This window comes from Citrus sinensis, chromosome 2 (assembly GCF_022201045.2).
Source record: "Citrus sinensis cultivar Valencia sweet orange chromosome 2, DVS_A1.0, whole genome shotgun sequence".
NCBI classification, from domain to species: Eukaryota; Viridiplantae; Streptophyta; class Magnoliopsida; order Sapindales; family Rutaceae; genus Citrus; species Citrus sinensis.
This window is the reverse complement of record NC_068557.1, coordinates 20,327,465-20,339,885: the sequence shown is the minus strand read 5'-3', so window position 1 is coordinate 20,339,885 and position 12,421 is coordinate 20,327,465. Positions and strand designations below refer to the sequence as shown.

General features: G+C 34.2%; 1 non-coding gene across 1 annotated transcript; it reads left to right on the top strand.

Annotated features, from left to right (window-relative positions):
* Positions 1 to 7,335: 7,335 nt before the first annotated feature.
* On the top strand, positions 7,336 to 7,442 carry LOC112497398 (small nucleolar RNA R71). Its single transcript, XR_003064194.1, has one exon. It is a non-coding gene; the product is annotated as a small nucleolar RNA R71 (small nucleolar RNA).
* Positions 7,443 to 12,421: the final 4,979 nt, after the last annotated feature.

The following is a 12,421-nucleotide window of genomic DNA, read 5'->3' as shown; positions in this document are numbered from 1 at the left end:
TCAATGACACACTTAACATCATCAAAGGACGGATAGAAGTCGAAGGCGTTAGCGGAACAGCGCCATAAACCTTTGTAGGCTCCACTTGCCTCAAATCCACGCGCTCTTGGTCGTCATCTTTCGTAGTTGAGCTAGACTTGATTTGGTGGAATAAAGACGCTTGATGCTCAAAGAGTCCACACATATTGAAGAGCGAAAGAAGATTTTCATGATAAATCTAAATAAAAAGAATAATCTGCTCGTTCAACCACCAATTAATATGGTGGAATGAAGTGTTAGAAAATTGATGGGTGAAGTAAGGTAATAGTTAAAATGAAATTGGAGAAAAATGAAGAATAAACACATAAGGAGGACACAAAGTTTACGTGGTTCGGTTCTAAGCTTAAGTCCATCGGCGAAGACAAAAGGAAAATTTTTACTGGTGAAAAAGAGTTATAAGTATTATAATATTTTATCTCATAACCCAAAATCTCAATACAACCAAACTCTCAAATTATTAGATACTCAAGAGCTTATTCGAACTCTTATTTCTCTCATTTAACTATCAATTTTTGTTTCTCTAAATAGAGAAGAATAACTGAAGAATGAGATGTTGAAGAGACGATTTAAAGCCTTTATTTGTAAGCTTCTAATTCTATCTTTCCCAAATATTTAATATTTTAATAATAAAGTTCAATTCTTTTGGTGCCGCATTTGCAATTTCTACAATTGTAACACTAAATTTTTGACATTCTCCCACTTGAAAATTTGATTGAGAATCAATCATATCTCTACACTATGCTTTCTGTTTCGCCATTTTCATGTTACTTACGTCCCTTTTAGGCTACAAGATGATCTACTACATGCAAACTTGTCAGCATTGATTGGCTTGATCAAAACATCTGCTAGGTTCTCTTTGGAATGGATTTTCTATGCTTCTCTCTCCATTACTTCTTAAACGAGGTGGTATTGCACCCCTATATACTTTGTCTTAGAATGAAAAGTTGTACTCCTTATAATGTGGAAGGCACTCTGACTATTACAAAACTTAGGAGTTTTTTCTTATTTGTGCTTAAGCTCCTCCAGTAACCTTTGCATCCGAATAATATTTTTCCAAGCTTATGTAGCTACTGTTGATTTTGCTTTTATTGTAAATAAAGCCACAACTGTCTGCAGTTTCCAAGCTTAGCTTATAACTCCTCCTGTAAGTGTAAACACATAACCAATAATGGACTTCTTTTTATCAAGGTCGCTTGCAAAATCTGAATCCGCCTAGTCCTGAGAGTAAATTCTGATCCTCTGTAACATAATGCGACATTTGTGGTTCCTTTGAAGTATCTTAGAATCCTCTTCACAGTTTTCCAATTCTCTCCACCAAAATTCGCCATGTATTTATTGATGCTCCCACTGATTGTGCAATATCTGGTCTAGTACATATCATAGCGAACATCAAATTTTCCACCGTTGATGCATACGATATTGAAGACATCTCCTTCCTCTTTGCTTTATTACTAGGACATATACTTGAAGATAGCTTGAAATTAACAAAAAGGTGGGTAGAGATTGACTTACAATCTTGTATATTGAAGCGCCGTAAATTTTTTTTCAAGTAATTCTTTTGACAATGTGAAATATTCTTGTTATTCTATCTCTGTTAATTCGTATCCCTAGAATTTTGTTTCATGGTTCCAAGTCCTTCATATGAAACTTCCTACCTAATTGTGCCTTCAATTCTTAGAGTCGATCTTTATTGGGGCCTGCTACCAACATGTCATTCACATGCAACAAAATGATGAAATCCATTTCTTCAAAACTTCTTGAATATATGCAAAATGACATGAACTGAGTTTGTTGTATTTAAGGCTCATAATAAAGAAATCAAATCTCTTATACTAATACCTTAGCGCTTGTTTGAGACTGTATATAAATTGGTTCAACCTGCAAATTAAGTTCGTCTTACCTATTTTAGGAAAACATTTTAGTTAGAGCATATAAGTTTCTTTTTCAAGTTATCCATGAAAAAATACAGTTTTCATATCTAATTACTCTAGATGTAGGTGAAATGTAGCACACATAACCGAGACTATTCTAGTAGTTGGAAGTCGAACCACTAGAGAAAATATTTCGTTAAAGTCAACACTTTCTTTCTGAGCATATTCTTTTACAACCAATCTTACACGATACCGCTCCACCTGGCCATTGCCATCACGTTTAATTATGTAAACCCATTTATTTCCAATGGCTTTTCTTCCATCTAGTAGTGGTATAAGTTCCCATGTCTTATTCTTATATAGAGTCTCAATTTCTTCCTACATTACTGTTATCCACAAAGTAATATCTTGAATGTTCAAAGATTCATGGAAAGTTAATGACTCTCTATCCTCTATTGGAAGATAGTAAGCAACATTGATATCTGTAAAATACTTTGATTGCCATACCAACAATTATCTCTCATGAGTTGGCTGATGAACTTATCGATTCTGGAGCTTGACTGGTTCTTGTTCCTCATGCTTTGGTGCTTCTTCAGAAGAACTTGAATCTTCATTTTTCAGATTATTTTGCACATATACCAATACAATCTCTGATGTTTCTTTTATTGTGCTATCATCCCTATCTTTCTTTTGTAGTTGATTTTCTATAAAGATGACATCTTTATTGATGACAATCTTGGGGGTAGTGGGATCTCACAGATAATATCCTTTCACTCTATTAGCATATTCTAAGAAGATACATTTATTACATTTTGGATCCAATTTTGTTCTTTCTTAGGTATTGTACATCAATCAGCTAGTTTTTTAGTCCACATCTCTGTTATGTCTTCAAATTAATTGCTGTTGATGGAGATTGATTAACCACATAACAAGCAGTTTTAGGTGCTTTTACCCAGAATAAATTGAATAGACCAACAATCCTCAGCATAACTCTTATTCTTTATGTAAGAGTCTTATTCATTTGCTCTGCCATTCCATTTTATTGAGGAGTGTATGCCATCGTAAACTATCTTTAAATACATTCTTTCTTACAATATATAAAAAAACTAGCTAGATGTAGATTCTCCACTGTTATCTTCCCTTAAACACTTGATCCTTTTTTTTGGATTCAAGTTCTATCCATGCTTTGTATTTTTTGAACATTGGAAATACATATGAATTTTTCTTGATTAGATATACCCAACATCTCCTAGAATAATCATCAATAAAAGTTACCAAGTATTTTAACCTTCCAAAGACATATCCGATGATTTGCAAACATTAGAATGAATCAAGTCTAGAATGTATTTGTTTCTAGCATCAGATCTGTTGAATTTTAATTTATACTGCTTACTTATAACATAGTGCTCGCAAAATAAAAAGTTCATCGATTTGAACCTTAGAAGCAACTTTTGCTCAAAAAGAATATGCAAACCTTGTTTAGACATATGGCTAAATTTGAGATGTCACATCATCACTGACTCTTCTTTATTTGACACAACAGATGCATCAATTTCCTGTAGTGTTTTACCTTTAAGCATGTACAGATTGGCACTGATTTTTTCTGCCTTTATTAATACAAACACACCTTTGACAGTCTTCATGATCTCATTTTTCCACATAAGTTTTGCAGTCAAGACTATCATTTGTCCTAAAGACAAAAGATTATTCTTTAGGCTTTTCATATGTCGTACCTCTTTAATTGTATGAACTGTAGCATCAAATATTTTTATTTTAATAGTATCAATACTAGCGATTTCTAAGGCATGATTATCACCCATGTATAGAATTCCTCCTGAGATAAGTTTATATCTGTGGAACCATTCTCTCTAAGAGGTCATATATCATGTTGCCCTTGAGCTTATAAACCAGATGTCGACTAACTACTTCATACCTTTTGCAACAATTGTTGCCTTGCTGTAGAGAGTTTCACCATCATTATAAGTGCTTGACACATAACCCTGAGTATTTGATGACTCAACTTTATTCTCTCCACTTTCCTTGTTTTTCATTTACTCTTACTTGACGTGCCCTTTTTTACTACAATTATAACATTTGACATTTTTTTAACTTTTCAATTTTGATCTACCATAATTGTGACTCCCACTGGAGCCATGTTCTGTTGATCTCCCTCTAGTTATTGATAACGCTTCCGCTGGCTTTGAAATTACCCGCTTGCCTTACTTGTTTTTCCTTCTACTTTCTTTATTTAATATAAAGGTTATAACATCGTCGAAGACTAGACTGTCTGTTCAATTTTTGTTCTTCAGATTCATGATGAATTGATTATATTAATCTAGTAGACTTTAAAATATAAGCTCTGTACATTCGTTTTACTTTATTTTATGACTCAATATTGTGAGTTACAAAGATAGCCTTCAAGATGTTGACATGGTCGGTCGCTGATATAGATTTTGCTATTCAAAGATTGTAAAGTTTTCTTTTTAAGAATATCTTGTTGTGTAGAGACTCCTAATACCCTTTATTGAAGTGAGAGGTAGCAGTTTATCGATTACCTCTATCTTGGCTTTGTCTACCTCAATACCATTCTTGGACACCTTATGACCTAATACTATTCCTTCTTGCACCATGAAATGACACTTTTTCCAATTGAGTTCTAAGTTAGTCATCTCACATCTTTTAAGAACTTTTTCCAAATTGTGTAAACAATCGTTGTATGTCTCCCCAAAAACTGAGAAGTCATCCATGAAAACTTATAAAGTCTGCTCTACCATATTAGAAAAAATAGACATCATGCATCTCTGAAAAGTTGCTGGAGCATTGCACAACCCAAAGGGCATTCTTTTGAAGGCAAAATGTTTCATAAGGACAATTAAATGTAGTCTTCTCCTGATCCTCTCGAGTTATAGCAATCTGGTTGTAGCCTGATTACCCATCTAGGAAGCAATAATATTGTTTTCCAGTAAGTCTTTCCAACATCTGATCTATGAATGGGAGTGGGAAGTGATCTTTCCTTGTAGCTTTGTTGAGCTTCCTGTAATCCATACATACTCTCCATCCAGTCACTGTCCTTGTAGGAATAAGTTCATCCATCTCATTAACTATCACTGTTATTCCTCCCTTATTTGGAACACATTGAACTTGGCTCACCCGCGAATTGTCTGATATTGGATATATGATTTCAGCATCCAACCATTTGATGATTTCCTTTTTCACCACTTCTTTCATAATAGGGTTCAACCTTCTCTGTTGCTCCATTGAATTGCTGTAACAATCATCTAACAGAATTTTATGCATGTATATTGATGGGCTTATCCCTTTTATGTATGCTATGGTCCATCCAATTGCTCTTTTGTATCTTCCAAGCAAATCTACTAGATTCTGTTCTTGACCTGCATTCAAGGTAGGGGAAATGATTACAGGGAATGTGTTGTTTTGACCAAGATAAACATATTTTAAATGTGAAGGTAACAATTTTAATTCAAGACTAGGAGGTGATTCAATATATGGTAAAATTATTTTTACTTCCCTGTCTGAAAGATTCAGATGCTCAATAAACCTGTTATGCCTATCAGATTGCTTTTCTTTCATCCAATCTATCTGATTTGCTGCAACATCTTCCTTTTCTAAATCTTCAAAGGTGGTGACTTTGTTGATCTCATTACTGCAGCATCTGTCCATTCTGTCTACTACAACAAAATCCATGACACTTAGGAAATTGTAATCTTTTACTTCATCCGGGTTCTTCATAGCCTCTCGTACATAAAATGTGACTTGTTGATCATTCACTCTTATGGTGAGCTCTCCTTTCTACACATCTATCAGAGTTTTTCTAATTGCCAGAAAAGGTTTTCCAAGTATAATGGGTACCTCTTTATCAGTTTCAAAGTCCAATACAATGAAATCTACTAGGAAGATGAATTTGTCCACCTTTACCAGTACATCCTCAATTTTTCCTTCAGGATATGCATGAGATCTGTCAGTTAATTGCAGAGTGACTGTTGTTGGTTTGCATTTCCCTACTCCCAACTGCTTAAATACAGACAATGGCATCAGATCAATGCTGGCTCCCAAGTCACAAAGTGCTCTGCCAGTGTACCTAGTTCCTATAGAGCATGGTATTGTGAAACTTCCTGGATCCTTTATTTTTGTAGGAATCTTACTTTGTAGCATATGACTGCTTTTCTGTGTCAAAGCAACAGTTTTAAATTCTCCCAGCCTTCTCTTTCATGCCAATATGTTTTTTAGAAATTTCACATAATTAGGCATTTGCTCCAAAGCTTCCACAAAAGGTATGCTGATGTGTAATTGCTTCAGCTCTTCCAAGAATTTGCTGAACTGCTTGTCTTGTTTTTGCTTCTGGAATCTCTGTGGGAAAAGTGGTGGATGTCTAAACTACTGGGTAGCTTCAAGAGGTACCAAACTCTGCTTGTTTGGTTTGGTGTAGGTCGTGGCTACTGGTTTTGTAACTTCTTTTTTAGCATGTTCTGGTTGAGTTCCCTCTGAAGTTGTTGTACCTTGGCCCTTGTAACCAGTGTCTTGATGGTTATGTTGTTGTAACATGCTTCCATCTTGAGGTGGTTTTTGTGAGGAATTAAATTACATCCCCTTTTCTGTCACATCAACTGGGACATCAACATTCTTTCTAGATCTTAAATTAATTACTTTGCAATGTTTTTTGCCCTCTCTCCTAGGATCTTCTGTGTTGCTAGGTAAGCTTCCTTGAGTCTTGCTACTCATTGCTGTGGCAAGTTGTCTCATTTGGTTTTCTAGGTTCCTCAAGGATACAGCTTGGCTCTGCACAATTGCTTCATTCTTTGCAATGTATTCCTTAATCAATGCTTCCAGTGAAGTGATTGGATCCTGACTAATATGTTTTTGCCCTTGACTCTGCTGATGAAAATTAGGTGGTTGAGCGTTCCTATTTTTTCAATTTAATGCTGGAGCATTTCGATTCTAATTGCTCCATGAAAAATTTGGTTGCTGTTTCCAGCCAGGGTTGTAAGTATTTGAATATGGTTTGTTCTGAAGCTATCGATTGAAATTACCCACATAGTTCACTGAAGCTGGATTTCCAGGATAATTATCAAAGTCATGTTCTTCACTACAATATGCACAAGAAAGTTTAGCAACTTACTTTACTACTGCTGAAGCAGATATCATGGCCTTTACCATGTTAGTCAATGAAGTTACTTGTGCTGATAAGGCTGTAATTGCATCTATGTTATGTACCCCTGCTGCTTCTCTTGCTACTGGTTGCCTGGTTGATGACCACTGATAATTATTATTAGCAATTCTCTCCAGAATTTTATAAGCTTCAGTATAAGATTTGGATAACAAAGCTCTATTTGCTGAAACATCCACCATTAATCTTGTACTCGGATTCAACCCATTGTAGAAAGTCTCCAATTGAATGGAACAAGGAATGCCATGATGAAGACACCTTCTGAGCAGTTCTTTGAATCTTTCCCAAGCCTCATACAAACTCTCATCTTCAAGTTGATGAAAAGAAGTAATCTCATTCCGCAATTTTACATTTTTTGTCGGTGGGAAATATTTTATTAGGAATTTATCAGCCAACTCATTCCATGTAGTGATGGAATCAGATGGTAATTAATTTAACCATGCTCTTGCTCGATCTCTTAGGGAATAAGGAAAAAGCCTCAGTCTTAAGGTATCTTGTGTTGCTCCAGCAATCTTGAAATCATCACTCACTTCCAAGAACAACTTAAGATAGAGATGAGGATCTTCATTTGGCAATCCATTGAATTGACCAACTGTCTGCAACATTTGAAACATCACTGGCTTCAACTTAAAGTTTGCAGCTTCTACTTCAGGTCTGATTATCCCAGGGTGTACAACTTGAGGAGTTAACACAACATAATCTCTAATAGCTCTGTCTCTGTCATCAGCCATGTAAATAATATTGTTATCGTCTGGCTGCCTCTAATTAGCATGTTCGTTCTGCTCTTCTTTGAATTTATTTGTTCTCTTCGCAGTCTCCTAACAATCCTTTCAATCTCAGGATCGAATTGGAATACCACAGATCTGTCTTTGCGCATGCAAGTCTTGATATGCCAATAAACAGAATGAATCAAATCAAATTGGCACTATCAAAATTTACTTCACACTTAAAAAATAAACAATCAATCCCCGGCAACGGCGCCAAAAACTTGTTGGTTAATTTTATAATCAAATGCTACCAATGCCAATGTGTAAGTATACACAACAAGTAATAAAGTGATGAATATTCAAGATCGTCTCCACAGGGATTAATGTCACTCGAAATGCTAAAGTAATCGCAATAGTGCAAATTAACTTAAGTCCAAAGTTAACAAACGTAGAGTGGGTTTTATCGTAATTGATGATTGTGAGAGAATAAAGTAAAACAATACCGTAATAAATTAAACTAAATTAAATGTGTCTAAGATCCAATTGTGACTATGGTAGTTGAATGATCAAACTCTACTTATGGGCTGTCTGCTTTTCATCAAGTTAATACCAGTTGTTACGGCAAGTGCTGCGGCACTACGCATAATTAATCTGCACCCTCAACTATCGCATTTTAGAACTCTCATACCCTTAAATCTATTAACAATGACCAGTTGCTAATCTACTTATGATATGGCATTATGACACTTTAGTCTCTCCACCCTACAACGTGAGCACCTATGTCTAGTCTGTCACAAATCTTAACTTCAAGTATAGCCCTTATGGGATTCAAGATAACTTAATCCAGGAAACTTAAATTAAGATAAAGTAATACTCTAATAATATCCGCTAAAACATGCCCTTTTACAGCTCTATCTTAACTTGAACCATTAAATGAGTGGTCAACCGAAATAACATTTATATTAATAATAACTACTAGAGTAAAATGCTACAACAACGACATAACAACACATAAGAACAGTCAAGACCCCATTGGCTTGTTTGTCACTCAACTAGAAGCAAATCTAGTTCATATTCTAAATGAAAAAAAAAACATAAATATATTGTTCACGGGATACATTAGAACAATCAAAGAAAGACGAGAAATATAAGTTGAGAATGGTGAAAGACAAATCCAAATAAATCTGCAAGATTCCTTAATGCTGCCGAAACCGTACTATTCAATTCTGATCTTCTTCTCATTTCTTCTCTAGTGATTTCACGATAATTCCATTGCCGCATTTCTATATGGTGCGCGCCTCCCTTTTATACTGTAAACTAGGGTAACACAAAAGTCTGTGGGCGTGCATGAGTTAAATTATGAAACATGTAGATCGCGATTTTGTAGCTGGCCCGCGCCTAAGTTTTCTCCCTCGGTTCTCCCAGATTGCTATGGCACTGATTACTCTAACAACAGCTACAACACTGCACTGTTCCCGATTGTGCTTTACTCATTTTTCAGCCATCTTCTTTCCTCCTCTTGCTAGTCTAATGTCTCAGCATCCCTTCATGATTTAAGACTTTCTGAAAACCTATAATTATGCACATGTTTTTAGCACAAATTACTTTGATTCAAGCAAAACTTATTAAGACTCAACTAAAATGAATGTTTATGCAAAATATAACTAAAATGTAATAAAAACACCTTATTTGTTCTCTAAGTGATCTTGATCTAAGTCTAGAATTGATGTAATAACTCTCAGTTCATAGAGTTATCAGCCCCTATAACACTCCTGTAAGGAGTAATATCCAAGAAGTCATCACTTCCCATCTTAGAGCATTTCACAGTACTTTCACTACTACCTATAATTAAGATATCATAATCAGAACAAAAATAACTTCAGATTTTTGTCATAGAATAAATAAAGATGCATCATAATTAGAACTGTCAAATATTAAAGTTGTTCTCAGTTTCTTAAACCAAGCCCTTGGAGTTTATTTAAGGTTATATAACGCCTTTTTTAGTTTACAAACATGACCTGGTTTTTCTACATCAATAAATTCTTCCAGCTACTCTATAAATACATCTTCGTGCAACTCCCCATTGAGAAGAGCATTATTTACATCAACCTATATAATTCCTTAATTTTTCATAATTGCAATACTAAGAATTACTTGAATTGTGGCTGATTTCACTATAGGACCAATAGGTCATTAAAATATAGATTTGGTGTTTGATGATGCCCTTTCGCTACTAACCGTGCTTTGAACTTTTCAACAATAACATCTGCTCTCTACTTTACTTTAAACACTCATTTATTACCCATTATTTTCACATTATCTTATGGAGGCACTAACTACCATGTATTTTTTTTTATTAAAACATTAAACTCAACCTTAACATGGTTATCTAAATCTCACTCAGTAAGGCTTACTTACTGTAAAAGGTTCTTTTATTTCAACACACAACAAATTGGATTATAGTTTGGGTTTAAAAATACCAGATTTGGATTAAGTGACCATTGAATGTGTTGACAAGGAAGATGGTTGATATTATGGTTAAAGGGCAGGTAAAGAAGATGTGGACACATTTGTGGATGTTACGGGTTCGGCTTGATTCATGGGAATAAGTTGTATTTTTTAGGTTGTTAATAAGTGGTCTTTTAAAAGTGTTTGAGAATTTGAAGGAGAATATATATGTTTGTATTAAAATTATCTTGAAAGGCTAACATGTTTGCTTCAAGATTGGCATGTGATTGTGTATTGCTATTTTATGGGGCTACGGTATGAGAAGATCCATTTCTGTTGCATTGGATAGACTTAGAATGAAATACAAGTTACGCAACCCAAGAGGGGGGTGGATTGAGATTTTAAAAACTTATGCAATACAATTCGCACAACAAATCAATCTAACGCCTTAATGGAATAGAAAACAATAAATTCAAACAAGCATAATAATAAAAGAGTAACGGAAGAGAAAAAAAAACACGCAGATTTTTACGTGGTTCAGCAATCCCCGCCTACGTCCACGCCTCCAAGCCAACCAAGCTCGAGGATTTCACTATCCAAGCCTCCCAAGGCTTCAAGTTCTTACAATTGACTTTCAATGTGTCAATGAACCTTTACCATCAAGAGATTATCTTCCCAATTTCTTCACCCCAAGTATTTCTCACACTTGTACACTCACAATTTGATAAGAAATGAAAATTACAACAAAAACTCTCTTTAAGAGTGGATATGCAAATAAGAGCACAATAATGATTCAATCAATGATGATTTGCGATTTGGAAACTCAATATATGTTATATGATCTTGTTTATACTTGCATTAGTCCTTAAAATGAAGTTGGAGTTGAGTTTTTATAGTTAAAGCCCGAAAACTAGCCGTTATAGGCAAATTCGCGCAACCAAGCAGTTAGCCGCTTGATTTATCTGGCTAGCTGCTTGTAACAGTGATATTACCGTTATTTTTGAATTTTGCTACAGTAATATTGTTCACCAAAATTATACTTTAGCCCAAAACTTTCTATAATTATACTATGGCCCAAAATGTCATAAAACTTTATAAATAAGTCCAATTTCAGAGTTTCCAAATAATAATTGTCATTCCAAAACTTTCTGAAATTATACACATGTTTGTTATCATCAAAATTATATTATGTGTAGCCCTTTAGGCTAACATAGAAGTGGTCTTTGCTACTTGAGGAACTGAAAAAGACATGTTCTTGTCTTGATTTATTGAACTATTATAACTTGTAAGCGAAAATCGAGATATTAGAATTTGAGTGTTAATCATATATGGTTTTGTAGCTCTTGAAACACATCTCCCAAGAAAGAAAAATTATTCTCATTTAAAATAACATAACGAGATATATAAATTCCTCGTGATTTATTAAGATACTTGTACCCTTTACGTGAAGAATTGTATTTTAAGAAGACACATTTTTTAATGCTAAAATCTAGCTTATGTCTATCATAAGGTTTGAGATTCGAGAAACAAGCATAACCAAATATTTTAATAAAAGAATCAACATGTGGTCAATTATATAAAACTTGATAAGGAGATTTATTCATTGAAATAGTAGTTAGTAATCCACTTATTAAGAAGACAGAAGTTTGAAATGCATCATATTAGAAAGAGAGTACCATGTGAGCTTGTGATAATAAAGTGAGACCTGTATGGACAATATGCCTCTGTTTTTGCTCAACTCATCTATTTTGATGATGTGTATATGAGCAGGAAAGTCCATGATTGATTCCACATTCTTGAAGAAATTTTGCAAAATTTTGAAATTCACCTCCCTAAAAAATTTGAGTATTCTTAATTTATTTCCTAAATTAATTTTCAACATTTCACTTAAAAATTTTAAATTTCAAAAGTTTGGGATTTTGTAAGAAAAAAAGTCCACGTGAACCTGGTATTATCATATACGATAGTAAGAAAGTACCTAAAACCATTTCCTGAAGTTAAAGATGCAAGTCCCCATAAGTTAAAATGTAATAACTTAAGAGGCTCTAAAGCTCTAGAATTTGATTTTTTGAAAGTTATGAATTTTTCCTTTGCTGACATGCACCACAAAATGGAAGAAACTAAATTTTATTTAAACTTGGAAAATTATTACAAAACAATTAAACTTCTTT